Genomic DNA, 18,398 nt, shown 5'->3' with positions numbered 1-18,398 from the left:
TAGTTCAGCGACTTTTTCCATGCGTTCACTAAACTATTTGACTCATTTCACATGTTTGCAGAGGGATCTCATCAAGGAGCTGACAGATACCCTCCAGGGTAACACAGATGCTGCTGTTTCAGAAAAAGTAACAGCACGACTTAACACCCTCACCTCCATAGTAAACTCATCCATGAGGCTCATCTCGTATGCAGCTGAGGGATCGAGTAGAGCTGCAGCTTCAGCGATTGCTCTTCGAAGACAATCGTGGATGCGGCTGTGCTCCTTTGCGGAAGCCTTCAAGTCTTCCTTTGCCAATGCCCCTTTTGATGGTGTCACACTTTTCGGGCCCAAGGTTAAGGAGACTCTCACTCGGTGATAGCAAGAGGGAAAGATCCTGTCTGCTGTCGGGGTCCGTTTTTCCGCTCCTACTAGACCGTACCCCAAAGGGCAACAAGGCGGAAAAATGTGGTTCCGTAAGAATCGGGGATCTTTCCCGACCACACAGAGTGATGCCCCCTCCAGAGGCAGAGGACGGGGTAGAAATGGAAGACGCCGCCCCGGCGGCAGAGAGGGTCCGCATAACCAAGGCAACAGGGATTCTGTCCCTGGGAAGCCTTTCCAGCACTCCTGAAGGGAGGCCCGGCTGTCCTGCTCTGGAGGCAGTCGGGGGTCGCTTGGCTTTATACCCACTGGCCTGGCTAAATATTACTTCGGATTCTTGGGTAAAAAGCATTATAACCAGAGGGTACAAAATCCCCTTCACATCAACTCCACCTCTACAAAGAAGATTTCCAGACATGCCACCCCATCTGCGAAATACAGCAGCTGTAGAAATTTCGAAGCTGCTCCAAAACAGAGTCATCCAACCAGTCCCGGCGGACCAAAGAGGATCCAGAACTTACTCAAGGTTCTTTTTAGTTCCAAAAAAGACGGGACTGGAGACCGATCTTAGATCTCAGCCATCTCAACACCTTCATGAAGAAGGAAAAGCTCCGATGGTCACGCTTCAGTCGATCCTTCCATTCTTACAGAAGGACGATTGGATGTGCTCTATAGATCTCAGATGCGTACTACCACATCAAAATGGCCAGACCGTCCAGAGATCCCCTGCGCTTCTGGCTGGGAGCCAGTCACTTTCAGTTTCGAGCTCTGCCCTTTGGGCTCACCTCAGCCCCCAGGGTATTCACCAAATGCATGGCAGTAGTTGCGTCTCACTTGAGACGACAAGGATTCCAGGTGTTTCCCTATCTGGACGACTGGCTCCTCACCGCCACCACCGAGCGTCGTCTATTGCAAGCCAGAGACTACACAGGCAGCCTGTGTTTCCACTTAGAGATTTCCATAAACTTCGAAAAGTCTTGCTTATCGCCCTCACAGTGTATTTCCTTCATCGGAGCAGACCTAAATACACGATTGACACTACTAAAGCTCCCTCCAATAAGGGTGTCAACCCTCAAACAGCAGGTGGTGGTTCTTCTGGTCAGCAAGAAAGCCCCGGCCAAACTGGTGTTAAAATTGTTGGGACTGATGGCAGCCGCACTAATTGCAGTTCCTATGGGAAGGTTACACATGAGGATCCTACAATGGCTGCTCTTCGCGCAGTGGTCGTTCCAACACCTTCCCCTAGCGCACGAGATCAGGATAACAGACTCTTGCAGACGGGACCTCTCATGGTGGGTGTGCGATCAGAACCTCACTATGGGTCGTCCGTTCGTTCTACCCAGTCCAACAGCCACAGTAACCACGGACGCTTCCCTGATAGGGTGGGGGGGGGGCCTTTTTCAGGCAAGAACAGTCCAAGGAGAGTGGTCCAGCATGGAGTACACTCTACACATAAATGTTCTGGAGCTGAGGGTGGTGTTCCTGGCGTTGCAACACTTCCAAGCCCTCTTACCTCTAGGAACAGTAGCAGTTCAGACGGACAACATGTCTGTGGTCTGGTACATAAGCAAGGGGGAACCAGGTCTTACCCGTTTTGCAGAGAGGCCATGAGAATTTGGCAATGGGCAGAGTCCACGGGTCGCTTTCTGATAGCAGCGCGCATCCCGGGGTCATCCATTGTCTTTGCGGACAGGTTGAGCAGAGCCATCCTGTTACCTCACGAGTGGTCCCTCAATCCACAGACGGCAGAAAAGATCTTCCGCAAATGGGGCCAGCCTTGCTGCGATCTGTTTGCTTCCCCGTTGAATACAAAATGCAGAAGCTACTTTGCCCTTCTACCCCCTCCAGGGGATGTCCCCAGGGACGCACTGATGCACGATTGGCCCCCGGGTCTCCTATATGCATTTCCACCTACTCCCTTGATTCCCAGATTTCTACAGAAAGCCAGGAACCTGGAAAGGACTATAATACTCATAGCCCCATTCTGTCCTCTTCAAATATGGTTCCCCTTTCTTCGAGCCTATCAAATAGAGGAACCATGGATTCTGGACCCAGTACCAGATCTACTGACCCATTCGTCGGGAGTTCCTCACCCGTCTCTTCAGTCCCTCAAACTAGCAGCTTGGCTGCTCCGCTTCCCTGCCTAGCCAGGTCTCATCTACTCCCCCCGGCAGTTCAACACATTCTGGTTGCTTCTCATAAAGCTTCCACTACTAAACTCTATACGAGTAAGTGGAAACGCTTTGTATACTGGGCGTCTAGACAACACTTAGACCCCTTGGTAGCTCCTCTACATAAAATTTTAGAATTCTTATCTATCCTCTTTCGCGAAGGAGCTTCTACTTCCACGCAGAGTACAGTTGGCGGCCATTTCAAACTTCCATATTGGTGAGGAGGGTTCTCCCATTATGTCTCACAGACTTTGTAAGGCCTTTATGAAAGGAACCTTCCATCTTAGGCCACCTGTCAGAAAACCTTTCTTTCCATGGAGCCTGAATTTGTTGCTGTCGCAACTCATGTTGCCACCTTTTGAACCTGCTTCGTCATGTCTCTTAAAGTTCTTATCGTGGAAGATGCTGTTCCTCGTCGCCGTGACCTCAGCTCAGAGTATCAGAGTTTCAAGCATTATCGGTCAGACCACCTTACTTGATATTCCATCCAGACAGGGTCTCTCTGCGTACAAATCCATCTTTCCTTCCAAAAGTATGCTCAGTTATGAATATTAACCAGTCTATAGAACTCCCTACCTTTTTCAAGAACCATACTAACAAACTGGAGTATATGTTGCACAAGTTGGATGTTCACAGGCAATTAAGATTTTATTTGGATAGGACCAAAGCTTACAGGAAAATGGATCAGCTCTTCATCGCATTTGCAGACAATAAAAAGGGCATGGCAATTACTAAACGTACACTATCTAAATGGCTTGCTGACTGTACAACCTTTGTATACTCTAAATCAAATCAGTCCTTACCCACCAAACCTAAGGTCCATTCTACCAGATCCATCTCCACTTCCTTAGCTCATGCAGCTCATTTGCCTTTGGACACTATTTGTGCAGCAGCCACGTGGTCTAAGCCACATACTTTCATCACTCATTATAGAGTGGACAAAGTCTCCAATGACAGGACATAATTTGGTTCCACTGTGCTTAGGAACTTTCTTCCATGAGTCACTCAGAGTGACGGAGCTAGGGATGCTACCCGTGTGTAAGAACAAACGGGGGATTGAACACTCTCACATAAAGAAGTTATGTCCTTACCATAACGTTCCATGTGGAGTGTTCATCTCGCCTTTTGTTCTTACATTCCCTCCCTTTCCCTCCCCACGTGTTTGGAAGAACTGGTAGGATTAGAGTCTGATCGACGTGTCTTGACCCCTTCCGGGGTATATGGTCCCGTGTATCATGGGATATATGTTTAGACCATTAGTTATTGCTATGGTGAGAGAGTGTCTCTGAATGTCTGAAGAGAGTGTATACTTCTAGCACCGGAGGTGTTGGATCTTTTGGTCTGGTTTGTTTGCAAACTAGATCTGAGTAATGGCAGGGAGGATTGTAGGATATGGGCTGGTCTCGAGCTTCTCTGAGATTCAGAGCTTTGCAATTCGGCCGACTCGGAGCCGAGGATTGGCTCCGAACCCGTGTGTAAGAACAAAAGGCGAGATGAGCACTCCATATGGAACGTTATGGTAAGGACATAACTTCTTTTTTTTTTCTGGAGGCAATGCCCTTACTTATGAGATGAGCAATGTAAAATGCCCTTCCTACCACTGTGGAGGCATGGTGATCGAAGTTAAGGTTGCTGCCAACCTGTGTGCCCAGATCTCTCACCACTGACTGAGCTTAGGGTGTATTGCTGTTGATGTACTTTGCATGATGTGTTAAAAGCAAAATATAACCAGGTAATATTTTTTGAATATGTGAGCAGTTGAAGAAAAAAATGTCTTACATTTATATAAATGTAACTATAAACTGACAATTTTTAATGAGGGTATATTATCTGGGGTTGGTGGAGGGGTAGTAGGAGAGAGAAATCATGTTACTTTGGGTACTGTTGACTGGAGGAAGGAGTTATTTTCTTGGCTTTTAGGAGAGGACTTGGACTTTAGCAAGTAGTGTGCGATGTATGGTTGGTGCGTCTTCCATGCAGTTAATTAGAACTGCAGAATTGTTTTGCATAAGCAAAGTACAAAGCACAATATGCAGCTTTATTTTCAAATCCCATTTTAGTTCAGCTTAGCTTATGATGTGCTCACTGTAGCACAGTGTTGCGTTGAAGCTATATTACTAAGCCTGTATTTTCAGTTCAAGAACATAAGTATGTCTAAGTACAACCACTTTGTAAGCCAGATTTTTGAAGTTCACCATTGGATGAAAAAGTCCACGTTTAAGTGTCTTACAGGTTTGTAGAGTCACTGGGGAAGTTCAAGAACACTCAAGTGGCTGTTTCGAAACTGGGGAAACCTATAGTAAAACACTGTCTGTGTACTGAACTTACAGGTTTTGGTAGCAACCTAGAATGAAACAAGGATAAAAGGGGTTGCTACAGTTTGCAAGAAAGCTTTTGCTGAGCATTTTTTTGAACATTAGAAATGGTAACAGTGCAACAGATATGACAGTAACCAGATTCTGCACTGATGACTTGCTATTTGTAAATCATGTGGTCACTGATAGCTCACCCATCTGTTTGAGTGCTGGGTCCAGCAATGTCTGCAGTCTGTGCCTCCTTGTCTTTGGATCCCTGTTCACTTATTGCTGCCAGTGAAGAAGTTCCTTAAAGGATTCTGCATTTGACCATCTTTGGGAGGAATGCTTTCCTCCATGGGTCCAGAACTTTGTTTTGGAAAAATTGATACAGACATCATTTGAGTAAGCAGCTACACCACCTCTCAGATTCCCAACATGGCAAACTGTCTTACCAGTGGCCATCAATTGAGTATAGGATTTTGGGATTTACATGCCTTTGTGTGTGCTGACAGCCCTACCTCATATTTTATAGTGATGGTTGCTTTCCACACCAGTCCAGCTTTCATGCCTAAGGTGGTGACAGAAGTTTCTTTTAATCAAAATGTCAACCTCCCTGTGTTGTACCCTGGCCCTGGTTGTAAGTAGGCAACTGAAATTTTACCTCAAAAAGATTAAAGAAGTAAGAAAACCAGATCAGCTGTTCATAGCCTTTGCAAAGGATTGGGAGGGCAAGCCTATGTATCAACAATCTCCAAATGGCTAGTGTTTCAGCTTAGAGAGCAGAATGTACTACTTGGCAAAACTGTGCTAGAAACATTAGACCCTCTACGGAATTGTATGCTCAGACAAGTTAAACATTATAAAGGATTGTAAGTGAAATCACGAGTAGAATTGTGCTTTGTGTTTTAGGGATTAGTTCTGTATTGTACATTTATGTTTGTAATGTAAAGGTGACATTTTTGCACTTTTATTTACTAGCATGCAATAGACTTTATCACCTTTAACCATACTAAACCAGGCTTTTTATTTTTGTCTGCTCCCTGAACATGCACTTCGCCAACACTACTGCCTTGTTTTTTTGTCATGGACCTAAGAGGTCATAGTACACTCTGTTTTCGGGTGCTCATCTGTAATTTCATAACTATAGTTTCTCAATCAACAGTGCCTCTTAACTTCTGATGCTATGTTGTCCTATCTCACCTACATTCTTACTGGTTGGGTTTGGAACCGACCCTCAGTTATGATTCTGCCGTATACTAAAGCTTGAGGTCTTCCATTGGCTTGTGGCTGTTTCCCTATTTCCTCATGCTCTAGTGAAAGCTCCCTGATCTCGTTTGCCGCTAAACAGATCGGAGGCTTCCATCTTGGCTCTGGCTAAGTGAACCAAACTTTGCTTCTTTTATTGTTGTTTTTCTACTAATTTTTAAACAAAATTGTTCTTGTATTTCAAGCTAGTTAGCATTAAGTATTGTAGTTAGGATATTCATTGCTGTATTGTTACTTCTGCCTGTTGAATTTCCATTAGGCCTTGTTCTCCCTATCCCGGCTAATTTTTCTTTTTGCTGTTTAAGTAAATAGAAAGGTGTCAGCCCTTTTAAGTTAGAGGGCTGCTGCTACCCGTTTTTAGTTAGAGGGCAACCTATCTTTCTTTCTATCTTGTGTGAATTTAAAAAAAGTGGTTTGATTTTTTTTTTTTTTTTAATAGGAATTTATTGTTGTAATTATTGTTTTTTTGCTCTTGTGTGTCTTTGTGGGCTGTGATTTGCACATGTCCAAAGAACATAAAGAAACAGCCTTCAGGCTTCAAAAAGTGTAGCAAGTGCAGTCAGAAAATGTCAACAGATTCACATACTGTTTGTGTTTATTGCGTGGGAGCAGTACATCTGCAAGAATCATGCTCGATATGTCATTCATTCAGCTCTAGAGTGCTGCTAGAATGAAAAAATAAGTTAATTGTTAGAGGCTTATTGAAGTTCCCCTTCCAGGAAGCTATTGAAGAAGGTCCAGGCACTTCAAGATAAACAAAGTCACAGTCAAACAAATCAGACAAGTCTATAAAAAGATCTTCTCCCTCTTTGGGGTAAGTGGAACTTGCCAAAAAATTAAGCAAAATTGTATCTCTGGCTCTGACTATTTCGGAACTGACTAAATCTAGTCTATCGGCACCAGCTTTTTCAGTGCCTTTGGAATTTGAACTCAGGAGCCGGTCCTCAGAATTGGAGCCTGGTAGTCCTTTTCTGAGGTCTCCTATTTTACAGTCAATTAGATCCCTTACCCTCTCCTCTAAGTCTTCCGGGAGCCTTTCAGATGACAATGTCGATAGGGTGGTGCATAGGCTTCTAAAGACCAAACTTTTCATCTCCAACCCGCAAGGAGTCAGTGCCAGCCAAAACTATCCCACCAACATCATTTCCTCCTCTGAGCCTACCTGGGACCTCTGAGTCAGAATGCTTGGAACCAACTGTTGTGGAATCATCTGTGCCAAGAACCATCCTGGCATCTTTGGAACCAGTGTCTGCTCAGACATCCTCAGTTCCATCCGAGGAGTCTAGGAGCTGATGCTCTCTGGTCAGGTCTACCTCTCGGGGCTTCGGCGCAGGTGAGCTCAGCTCCTACATCAGCTTTCTTCTGGCTTTTCGGAGCGGGAGGTGTCTTCGGATCAGGAGTTGAGCTGATGAGGAGAGTGCTGTCTCCTCAGACAGCTCCACTCAGGGATTCCGACATTCCTCCCCCTAAGGCACCAACCTCTCTGGAATATGCTTCTGAAGAGGTCCCCTGAAGGAGAGACTACAAGAGGAAGCACCTGGACCCCAGAGGAGTCTGTCACCTCAGACACAGTCCTCAATGAGTCAGAAAGGTCCCCACGGTCGCCCTCTGAGAATGTCTCATTTACAGATATCCTAGAGATCCTTAAGCAGAGAGGCAACTGGAAGCCCATCAACACTTCTGATGGAGTCTGTTTACCTGAAGGCCTTTGGGTCTCACCCTTCAGCCACTTGGGTGTTTCTGCCTTTCGACTAACTTATGGAACTAGTTAGTCAAAAGGCGTGGAAGTCTCCAGATACAGTGGTGCCTGTCCCTAAAAAGCCAGGTAAGTTCATTACAGCCCCTTCAGCTAGAGACTTCTTTACCAAGGGTGTCCCTGTAGATGCTATGGTGGTGGCAACAGCCACCAAAAAGGAACTTTTGAAACATCCTCGTCTGTCCATCCGCCAAACAAGGAGTCTCGTACAATGGACAGATATGGGAAGCGCATGTTTGCTTCAGCAACTTTTAAACTCAGATTGCTGAACTATCTGATGCATCTTTCAAGGCTACAAAGAGATCTCCAAAAGGAGCTAGAAGATGCTCTCCAAGGTACAGTAGCTGCAGGGGTGTTAGACAAGGTTTCCTCTGAGCTCTCCACCTTAAATTCTGTGGTCAACTCCTCCATGAGGCTCATTTCTTATGCAGCAGATGGAGCGAGCAGAGCAGCGGGTTCAGGAATTTCCCTAAGGAGACATTCCTGGATGCGCTTATGCGACTTTGCAGAACCTTTCAAATCTTCCTTTATTAATGCCCCATTCGATGGCTTATCCTTGTTCAGGCCAAAAGTCAAGGAGGCGCTAACCAGGTGTGAGCAAGAAGGAAAGTCTCTCTCTACCATAGGAGTCCGGTTTTCCGTACCTTCTAGACCTTACCCAAAAGGCCAAAGGTGGGGGGGAATGTGGTTCATAAATCCCAGATAGTTTTTCAGGACACAAGTGGTGACTCTTCCCCTACAGGCAGAGGGGGAAGTGCAAATGGAAGACACCGTCCATGCAGCAGAAGGGGTCTGCAAAACCAGGGCGACAGGGATTCTTTCTGTGATAGCCCCTTTCAGCTGTCCTGATGGAGGCCCGTCAATCCATCTCTGTAGGCAGTCTGAGGTCGATTACCTTTGTACTTAAAAGCCTGGCTGGAAATAACGAAAGACAAGTGGGTACAAGTATCCTATCCAGAGGATATTCCATACCATTTTCTCTTCCCGTCCCAATCGTAAAGAAAACCCTGAATGTTCCACCCAGTCAAAGGGATCAAGCAACTCTAGAAATTCAAACATTCCTAGACAAAAGGGTCATCCAGAAGAGTCCCCATAGACCAAATAGGATTCAGAACTTAAGATTCTTTTTAATGCCAAAACGAACAGGGGACTGGAGACCAATATTGGATATCAGCAGATTAAACAAATCAGTCAGAAAGACCAAGTTCTTGATGGTAACACTGCAGTCGATTCTTCCCTTTTTTGGGAAAAGACAATTGGATGTGCTCTGTAGACCTTTAGGATGTGTATTACCACATAAAGATGGACAGGCCATCCAGGAGTCATCTGTGCTTCTGGCTGGGAGCAAGTCATTACCAGTTTCAAGCTCTGCCCTTTGGTCTCCCTACAGCCCCCACAGTGTTCAAGTGCATGGCAGTAGTCATGGCTCACCTGAGATGTCTAGGATTCAGTATGTTCCCTTTATCTAGACGACTGGCTCCTAACTGCCACCACCAAGCATCTACTACTGGAATCAAGAGACACCACTCTCTGCTATCACCTGGGAATCGCAATAAGTTACGAAAAATCTGCCTTTTTGCCATCGCAATGCATCGTGTTTATAGGAGCAGATCTAGACGCAATAAACACGGTGGCAAAACTTCCTGCAGAAAGAGTCTTAGTTCTGAGACCAGTCTCCCACCTTCTCTCCAAAACAAGAATACAGGCAAGTGGGAACCATGGCAGCAGAGTTAATTTTGGCTCCTCTAGCACGCATGCACATGACAATCTTACAGTGGCTACTATTCACCCAGTGGTCTTTGCAGGAACTACTCATGTCCCAGCAAATTCTGTTAAGAATCCTGCAAGAAGGACCTTTGCTGGTGGCTTCACTCCAGTCAGGTAACATCAGGTCAACCCTTTCTTTCCCCACAGTCTGGCCAAAGTGACCACGGATACCTCCCACATAGGTGGGGCATTATCTGGGAAGGACAGTCCAAGGCACTTGGTGGGATCACGAGGCCCATTTGCACTTCAATATCCCAGAGATAAGAGCAGTGATTTTGACGTTGCAGAGACTCCACAACTGTCTCCCGGGGGTACAATTGCAATACAGACAGACATGTCGATTGTCTGGTACATAAACCAGGACGGATTAGGTTGTACCCCTTATGTCAAGAGGCCCTGCGAGTATGGCATTGGGCGATCTCTTCCCAATGCTTTCTGATAGCAACGCACATCCCAGGGAGATCCAGTGTGATAGCAGACAAACTCAGCAGAGAAATTGTCTTGCCTCACGAGTGGTCCCTAAAAGAAGTTGCAGAGAGGATCTTCTGCAAATGGGGCCAGCCTTGCTGCAGCCTTTTTGCCACATCCATGAATGCCAAATACATCAGTTATTTTGCCCTGATCCCTCCTCCAGGGGAGTCGCCAAGGGATGCAGTAGTACACGATTGGCCCTCGGGAATTCTTTATGCCTTCCCTCCCTTTCCTTTAGTACCCAAGGCTCTCCAGAAAGCCAGCTCACTGGGAAACAAGCTGAATCTCATTGCTCCATACTAGCCTCATCAAATTTGGTTCCCCTTCCTTTGGCCTCATCTTCAGGAGGAGCCGTGGGTTCTGGACCCAGTTCCAGACCTTTTTACTCGTACTTCGGAACGCTCCACCCTTGTCTTCAAACCCTCAAATTGACAGCTTGGCTGCTCCAATTCCAGTTATAGCCAGGCTTTCTAACCTCTCATTTGGTCAAACATGTCTTCATCTCTTCTCATAAGGCCTCAGCAAGAAAATTATACATCAGTAAATGCAGAAAGTTTTCTTCCTGGACATTGGCAAAAAACATTGACCCCTTTTCTGCTCCTATAACTTCTATTCTCAAATTTTTGGCAAAACTACTTAATGAAGGCACAGCTGCAGCTACCATTCGTGTACAGTTAGCAGCGATGTCTAATTTTCATATAAGGGATTTTGCCCTTAACTTGATGTCCCACAAACTGTGCAAAGTCTTTCTGAAGGGTACTTTTTTAAGACCACCTGTAAAAACACCCCTACCACCATGGGACCTAAACTTTCTTCTGTCCTTTTTGATCTTTCTCCCATTTGAACTTGGGTCATCATGTGATCTAAAATTTTGAACTTGGGTCATCATGTGATCTAAAATTTTTAACGTGGAAAACAAGTATGTTGGTTGCCATCACTTCTGCTAGCAGAGTGTCAGAACTACAAGCATTATCAATCAAACCACCATATATGCTTTTTTACAAAGATAAAGTATCCCGTAGAGCAAACCCATCCTTCCTGCCCGAAAGTATGTTCAGAGTCTAACCTAAATCAGCCCCTAGAGTTAAAAGTATTTTTCCCAAACCATGGCAACAAGGCAGAATATAAGCTTCCCCAACTGGATGCACATACAGTTACGCTTTTACTTACATAAAACAAAGGACTTCAGGAAATCTGATCAGGTATTCGTATCATTTTCAGAAGCAAAGAAAGGTGCCATTATATCTAAGGTCACACTTTCAGTATGACTCTCAGATTGTTATTAGAATTATATATATATATATATATATATATATATATATATATATATCCCCTTTAAAGTCAAAGCTCATTCTACAAGAGCCATGACAACCTCTTCTGCCTTTCTAGCTAGACTGTCACTTGACAGCATTTGTGCTGCGCTAACTTGGGCAACCCTCATACCGTTATCACCCATTAGAAATTATCACTCATTAGAAAGGAGATTTCCTCCAGGGACAGGGCCTCATTTGGGTCCACTGTCCTGAAGAATATACTCTCGTGACTGAGCCATCCAAGAAATATGGTGCTAGGGACGCTGTCCCACCCAGTAAAAATGAAGGTGAGATAGGCCAACATAACATAATGAAGTTATGTACTCACCATAATGTTCCATGTTTGTTGTCCATCTCGCCTTCATTCTTACATCCCACCCTCCTTCCCCCTACCTATGTCTCCTGGAGAACAAAGAGGACAAAAGTCTTTTTCCTTGCTAGTGTGTCTTTGACCTTCTTCATTGTCTTCATGAGATGTATTGATATTACCTTAAGTACCTGCGGTTATCAGAAAACAAGATCTGGGGAGCTTCACTAGAGCATAATGGGATAGGGATACAGCCACGAGCCAGTGGAAGACTTCAAGCTTTAGTATATGGCTGAGTCAGAACCGTGGGTCTGTTCCAAACCCAACATGTAAGAAAGAAGACAAGATGGACAACAAGAATGGAATGTTATGGTGAGTACATAATTTCTTTTTTTAAGCCAAACTGCATCTTGCAAGATTCTGCTTTGCAGTTCCACAAATGTCTTGGGACTAACACCTGTTGATGACTTTTGTCTTCCACATTATATTATCTCTTGCAGCTAAATTTTGGGTTAATTTTACATGTTTTAAATGGATTAATCTGTAATGTTGAGCAGGTGTGCCCTTTTTAGGTTTGACCCATGTGGTAGTCTTTATTTTTATGAACATTCTATATGTAGCTTTGTACCCCCTACCAGAATACAAGCAGTTTTTAGCACCATGTATTCATTTTCTTCACTGGTTTTAGTGCTCGTTTCTGTATGTAGTAAAACTGAGTAGAATCCAAGAAAATACAGATCTGATGTCATTTTTCATTCTATCTTCAGCTGTTAGTTTGGATCTGATCCTCTGACTCTGCCATTACTTTAGCTTGTGGCTACCAAAAAGCTCTCAAACTACTCCCCTTACCCATAATGCACCAACACTTAACATACCTCCGATCTCATTTTCTGCTTTTGCAAATAAACATGGTCATCTTCACCTCTTGAGCATCAATAAGATTCTTCAGCTTTATATTTATTTATAATAGTTTATTCTGTTCCTTTCTGTAAATCCTCCCTGTTCATACACTGTGTTTTTTTTTACCATTGTTGTTGGTAATTCTGTCTTTTTTCCTGCCTTTACACCAGTTCACTGTAATTTTTCATACTAACGTTGGTGTTTCTTCCCTTTTTCCTATTTAAAATAAAAAAGTTTCCTCTTATCTTTTTTTTTGCGTGTTGTAGCTTAAGATGACAGTAAAAGGTCCTTCTGGTTTTAAGAAGTGCCAAAAGTGTGGGCACAAGTTGCCCTTGTCTGACGCACATTCTTTATCCATTTATTCTTTGGGCCCAGATCCCCTGCAAGTAGATTGTAAAATATGTAAAAACTTCAATTCATGTGCCATTGCGACCAAAAAATAAACTTATTTTGAAAGGGTTACACTACATCTTTCTTTGAAGCGCTCAACCCTCCAAGTCAGAGTCTAAGGAGCCTTTCACTAAGTCTCCTCAACTCCATCCACGGAGCTGCCAAAGAAAAAAAAACATAAATTGGATCCGAAGGCTGCTTCTGTTATGTCAGTGGTTGATCCGAAAATGGCCTCCTCCGATCCACATTCTTCTGATTCAAGGCCCTTACCAAGAATTAGATAGTCACACAGGGGTCTATATTAGAAGAAGTTTAAAATCGCGAACGCTCTAAAGACCAAAAATTCCAGACGTCAAAGTGCTTTTTTTGAGATCGCAGTACGATGAAGATTGGAATAGTTGCCCTTTCCTCACTGTAGTGCAATCTCAGAGTTGGAATATATATATTTAGCAGGGGGTGATTTTGAGGGCTGGCATTTTTGCTCTTTTAAACTTTTGATCCTCTAATATAGACCCGTCACACAGTATTGATTTGATTTTCAGCGTACCTTCTCCTTTTGTGGAACGTCAGCACTCTGCCCCCATCCTTAGCTTCCTCTTGTTCTTCCAGAAGTCTGACCAAATCCAATGTGGACAGAAGGATGAGATTTCTCTCAGTGGAGATAGATATGGGAGTTCTCCCGGCATCTAACCTTTCAGGTCAGGAAGCCCTAGTTCACACTACTCCACCTCTCTTGGCTCCTTCTCTGTTCTGTCCATCCATTTTGGAGCCCCTGGATCCAAGTATGCCAGGACCATCTAGTTTGGATCCAAAGATATTTTCATCTCTGGCTTCGATTAAGTCTGAGTGCTCTAGCTCTGACGTTTTCGGAGCTGGATGACTCTTGGAGCCTTAGCATCCATGTCTGATCTGAGATGCTAGAGTCGACTCCATAGTTGTCAGAGCCATCTCTGCCTCTCACACTGAACAGCTCAGCTCTGACCTCCGCCTCAGGTGGATTGTCCTTGGGGCAGATGGAGGTGATGGAGAGGGAGCGTGGCTTCTCTGCTCCATTGGTTGCTTTCTCCCCAGGGTGTTCTTCCTTTGAGGTGGTGGAGAGAGTTTTCTTTGCTGCAGGAAGACGGTCTTCCCCCCTCTTGGATCTTCCCTCTGGATCCCAAATGTGTCTGCTCCTTGAGCCACATCATTCTACGCCGCAGGGACTGCCAGCTCAAAGTCTCCAGGACACCCAGCAGGGTTTTACAATCTCTTCTGACACTTCACCGGAGCTTCCCACCAAAGAGGTCCCTAGGAAATGGAAGTGCAAAAGGAGGCACTTGAACTCCCCTCAGGAGTCCGTCCCTGAAGGTACTGATTTTGATGAAGAGGAATGGTCCCCAAGTTCACCACCCGAAAATATCTTATTCGGAGACATCCTTGCGATCCTTAAGCAGAGTGGTGGCTGGTCCTCCAGTAACCCTTCTCCAGAGGAATCTATATTCCTGGAGGCCTTTGGAGCAGGCAGGTCTACCTCCTGGGTTACTCCATCTGCAGATGAGCTCATTGACTTGATTTCTAGGTGGGCATGGAAGAAGCCTGACTCAGTTGAACCAATCCCCAAAAGACCAGATCAGGTTCTGGCTTCACCTGTAGGTATGGAATTGTGGAGCAAAGGAGTGCCTGCACAAGCTATGGTCGTGGCAGTCTCCACTAAGAAGGAACATGCTGAGTAGAGTTCCTCTGTCTATCCACCTAATGGAGTCTAGGGCTTTGGACAGATTTGGGAAGTGTGTGTATGCTTCAGTGACCTTTGCCCTTAGATTGCTGAACTACCTGGCACACTTTACAAGATTAGAAAGGGACATGATAAAGGAACCATCAAATTCCCTTTCTGTGACCACTAATGCAGAGACCCAGACTTCTCTGGCCTCACAGTTGGCTATCCTACAGTCTGTTTCTAATTCATCCATGAGCCTCATCATGCATGCAGTTGAAGGTGCCTCAGGGGAGGCGGGTTCAGCCATTTCCATCAGGAGGTATGCCTGGATGCTGTTGTGCGATTTTGCAGAGCCCTTCAAGTCCTCATTCATCAATGCACCCTTTGCAGTTCACCGTTTGGCCCTAAAGTTACACACACACCCCAGATGTGAGAAAAACAGACCCTCTCTGCAGTGGTCATATGTTTTTCGACCACTCAGATCATTCTCTAGGAATCATTGAGGTGGTCAAAAAATATGGTTCAGAAAGTCCCAGGGTCCATTCCAAGGTCCATGTTTAGAAAGTTACCTCAGGTGCAGAGGGCGGAACTCAAATGGAAGACTACGCCAAGTGGCAGAGGAGGCCCACAGAACAAGGAGTCCAGCGATTCCTTGTCTGATACTCTTATCGGTGCTCCTGAAAGGAGGCCTGATTGCTCCCTTTTGGGGGCATTGATCATCCCTGCACCAAGAGATCCTGGCTAGACATCACAAAATATAGGTGGGTGCAGAGGATTATTTCCAGAGGTTATATTCCTTTTTCCCTTCCACCTCTTATCTGTATACAAATTCCCGACATTCCATTAGAGGAAAGCAGCAGCACTAGAAGTACAAAAGTTGCTGTAAAAGTAGTCTGAGATGTTCCACCAGTCCAGATAGAATCTGGAACTTAAGTTTCTTTTTAGTGCCAAAAAAAAAAAAAAAAACGGGACTGGAGACCAATTTTGTATCTCACCGAGTTGAACAAATCAATTTCAAGCACAGTTTTCGATGGTCAAGGTTCAGTACATTGTCCTTTTGGGCAAGGACGACTAGATGTGCTCAGTAGACCTTCAAGATGCGTACTAGCACATAAAAAATGAACAGACAATCCAGAAGGTATTTACTCTTCCGGCTAGGAGCCAGTCACATCCAGTTTAGAGCATTGCCCTTTGACCTCACCACAGCCCGCAGGGTGTTCACCAAATGCATCACAGTGATAGCAGCTCACTTGAAACAGCAGGGATTTCAAGTGTTTTCATATTCAGACAACTAGCTCATTACCGCCTGATCCGGGATGTACTAATATGAGCGAGAGATCAGGTACTCCAGACATGTTCCCATCTGCTAATAACTATAAATTGCAAGAACTCTCATTTACAACAGTCTCAAACATTGGAATTCGTAGGAGCAGTTTTCAGCACAGTATCAGTGACGGCTTCTTTTCCTTTCTCAGGAGTGCATATTGTCAGATTCCAGGTCAGGAAAGTAATCCTCAATACCAAAATTTCAGCCCGATTGATTCTTCAAACTTTGGGGTGAATGTCTGGCCATAATTTAAGTTCCTCTAGCAAGATCTCTTATGAAAATTCTTCACTCGATGCTAGTAGTCTAGTAGTTGATTCTTTATCAATGTATTTCAGCCCAAATAAGAATCACTCAGGCATGCAAGAGGTACCTTTGATGGTGGATTCGATCAGATCAGGTTCTCAAAGGCCATCCTTTCATTCTCCCTCAGCCCAAGGCTGTAGTGGCCACTGACGCTTCCTGATTGAGTAGAGGGGGACACTTCCGGGGGAAAACGGTCCAAGGCACTTGGATCAACAAAGAGGCTAGTATGTATGTATATCAATGTCCTGGAAATGATACTGATGCTCTTAGCATTGCAGACTTTCCAAGAGACTCTCCCTTTTGAGGCAGTTGCATTTCAGACGGACACGTCAGTAGTTGGTACATCAACAAACAAGGGGGAGTCAGATCTTAACCCTTGTGTCGAGAAGCCCTCAAGACTGTTGCAATGGGCAATCTCTGCCAACCGCTTTCTGATAGCGCACATTCTGAGGAAGTCCAACATGATAGCAGATAAACTGAGGCGGTCCATTCTACTACTTCGAGTGGTGTCTCAACATGAAAGTGGCATGAATGATTTTGTCAGTAGGGCCTGCCTTGCTACAAACATTTTGCATCATCCCTAAACAACAAGTGCAGCAACTTCTTTGCTTTGATCCCAGGAATCACTGAGGGATGCTGTACTCCATGATTGCCCACCCCCGTCTCCTCATATGCCCACCCCTACCCCCAACTCCCAAATGTCTGCAGAAAGCCACTTGGTTGAAAACCAAAGTCATCCTCCTTGCACCTTACTGGCCTCTGCAGATTTGGTTCCCCTTCCTTTGGCCTCTATCTGCTTTACTGACCTTGGATTCTGGGTCCGATTCCAGACTTCTGTGTCACCCAACAGGCTTGACTCATCCGGATATCTCAAACCTTAGGCTAACTGCATGATTTCTCCATTTCCTTTAATAGCCAGACAACCAAAGCTCTGTTCCCCTGTCTGTCTTATACGTTTATCTTCCCGTACGAAAACTTTACAGAAGTAAATGTAAAAGTTTTAGGCACATCAGAAACACATTGACCCCTTCCCTGTACAGAGTGTTCTTGAATTCTTGGCTGTGATTTTTTATGAGGGAGCTAGCTCCTCAACAGTTAGAGTTCAATTAGCAGTAATTTTTAACTTTAATATTAGATTTGAGAATTCTTCCTTGACTTCATCTAAACTTTGTAAAGCCTTTTGAGAGGCACTTTCCTGCTGAGACCTCCCTGTAAAACTCCTACTCCACCATGGGATTTAAATGTGGTACTGCAGCCTTAATTCATCCCCCCTTTGAAACAGCAGCAAAATGTGATCATAAATTCCTGACCTGGAAAAAATTCTAGTGGCTATTACTTCTGCTAGAAGAATTTCAGAACTTCAGGTATTGTCCTCTAAACCTCCCTACTTGATTTTTCATAGGGATAGGGTAACATTACATACCGGCCCTTTTTTCCTTCCTAAGATGGTATCCGAATCCGATATTAACCTTTCCATTAATCTGATAGTCTTTTTTCCTAAATTTGAAAACAAAGGTGAATGTGTTGCATTTATTGGATGTTCACACAGTCACGTTTTTACTTGCATAGAACAAAGTAAATTAGGAAGACAGATCAGTTGTTTGTGTCCTTTGCAGGTTCTAAATTGGGGAAATCAGTTGCAAAGGTAACTTTAGCCAGATGGCTGAAGGATTGTATATATTTATCTACAACAAATTGAGCCCATTCAACTAGGTTCATGACTACTACTTCAGGTGTTCCTCTCTAAAGCTTCCATGGAAGACGCATGTCCAGCTGCAACTTTGCCCTTCCTCATACCTTTATTACTCATTACAAACTGGATCTCATCTGGAGGGGACGAGCAGCCTTTGGCTCAACTGTGCTCAGGAATATACATACTTATAGTCCTCCCAATATTTTAGGTATGTGGGGACTCTATCCCAACAGTTGAGGATAGAATGAAAAGTGACAGCATCAGATAAAAAGTTATGTATTTAACATAGCATTCCATCTGTGTTCTCCATTTTAATTCTTCCTCAACTTCCCACCCACCAACCCCCAACCTTTTTTCACAGTAGATTTCTGGAATCAT

The 18,398-nt window shown here is 44.5% G+C and overlaps 1 protein-coding gene across 1 annotated transcript in view; it reads left to right on the top strand.

Annotated features, from left to right (window-relative positions):
• Window positions 1-18,398, top strand: part of LSM14A (LSM14A mRNA processing body assembly factor) — a 612,302-nt gene that overhangs the window by 494,330 nt on the left and 99,574 nt on the right. The gene's annotated exons all lie outside the window — the stretch shown is intronic.

The sequence above is a fragment of the Protopterus annectens genome, chromosome 8.part1, assembly GCF_019279795.1.
Source record: "Protopterus annectens isolate FY-2018-M chromosome 8.part1, PAN1.0, whole genome shotgun sequence".
In the NCBI taxonomy this organism is placed as follows: Eukaryota; Metazoa; Chordata; order Ceratodontiformes; family Protopteridae; genus Protopterus; species Protopterus annectens.
This window is presented reverse-complemented; position numbering and strand designations above follow the sequence as displayed.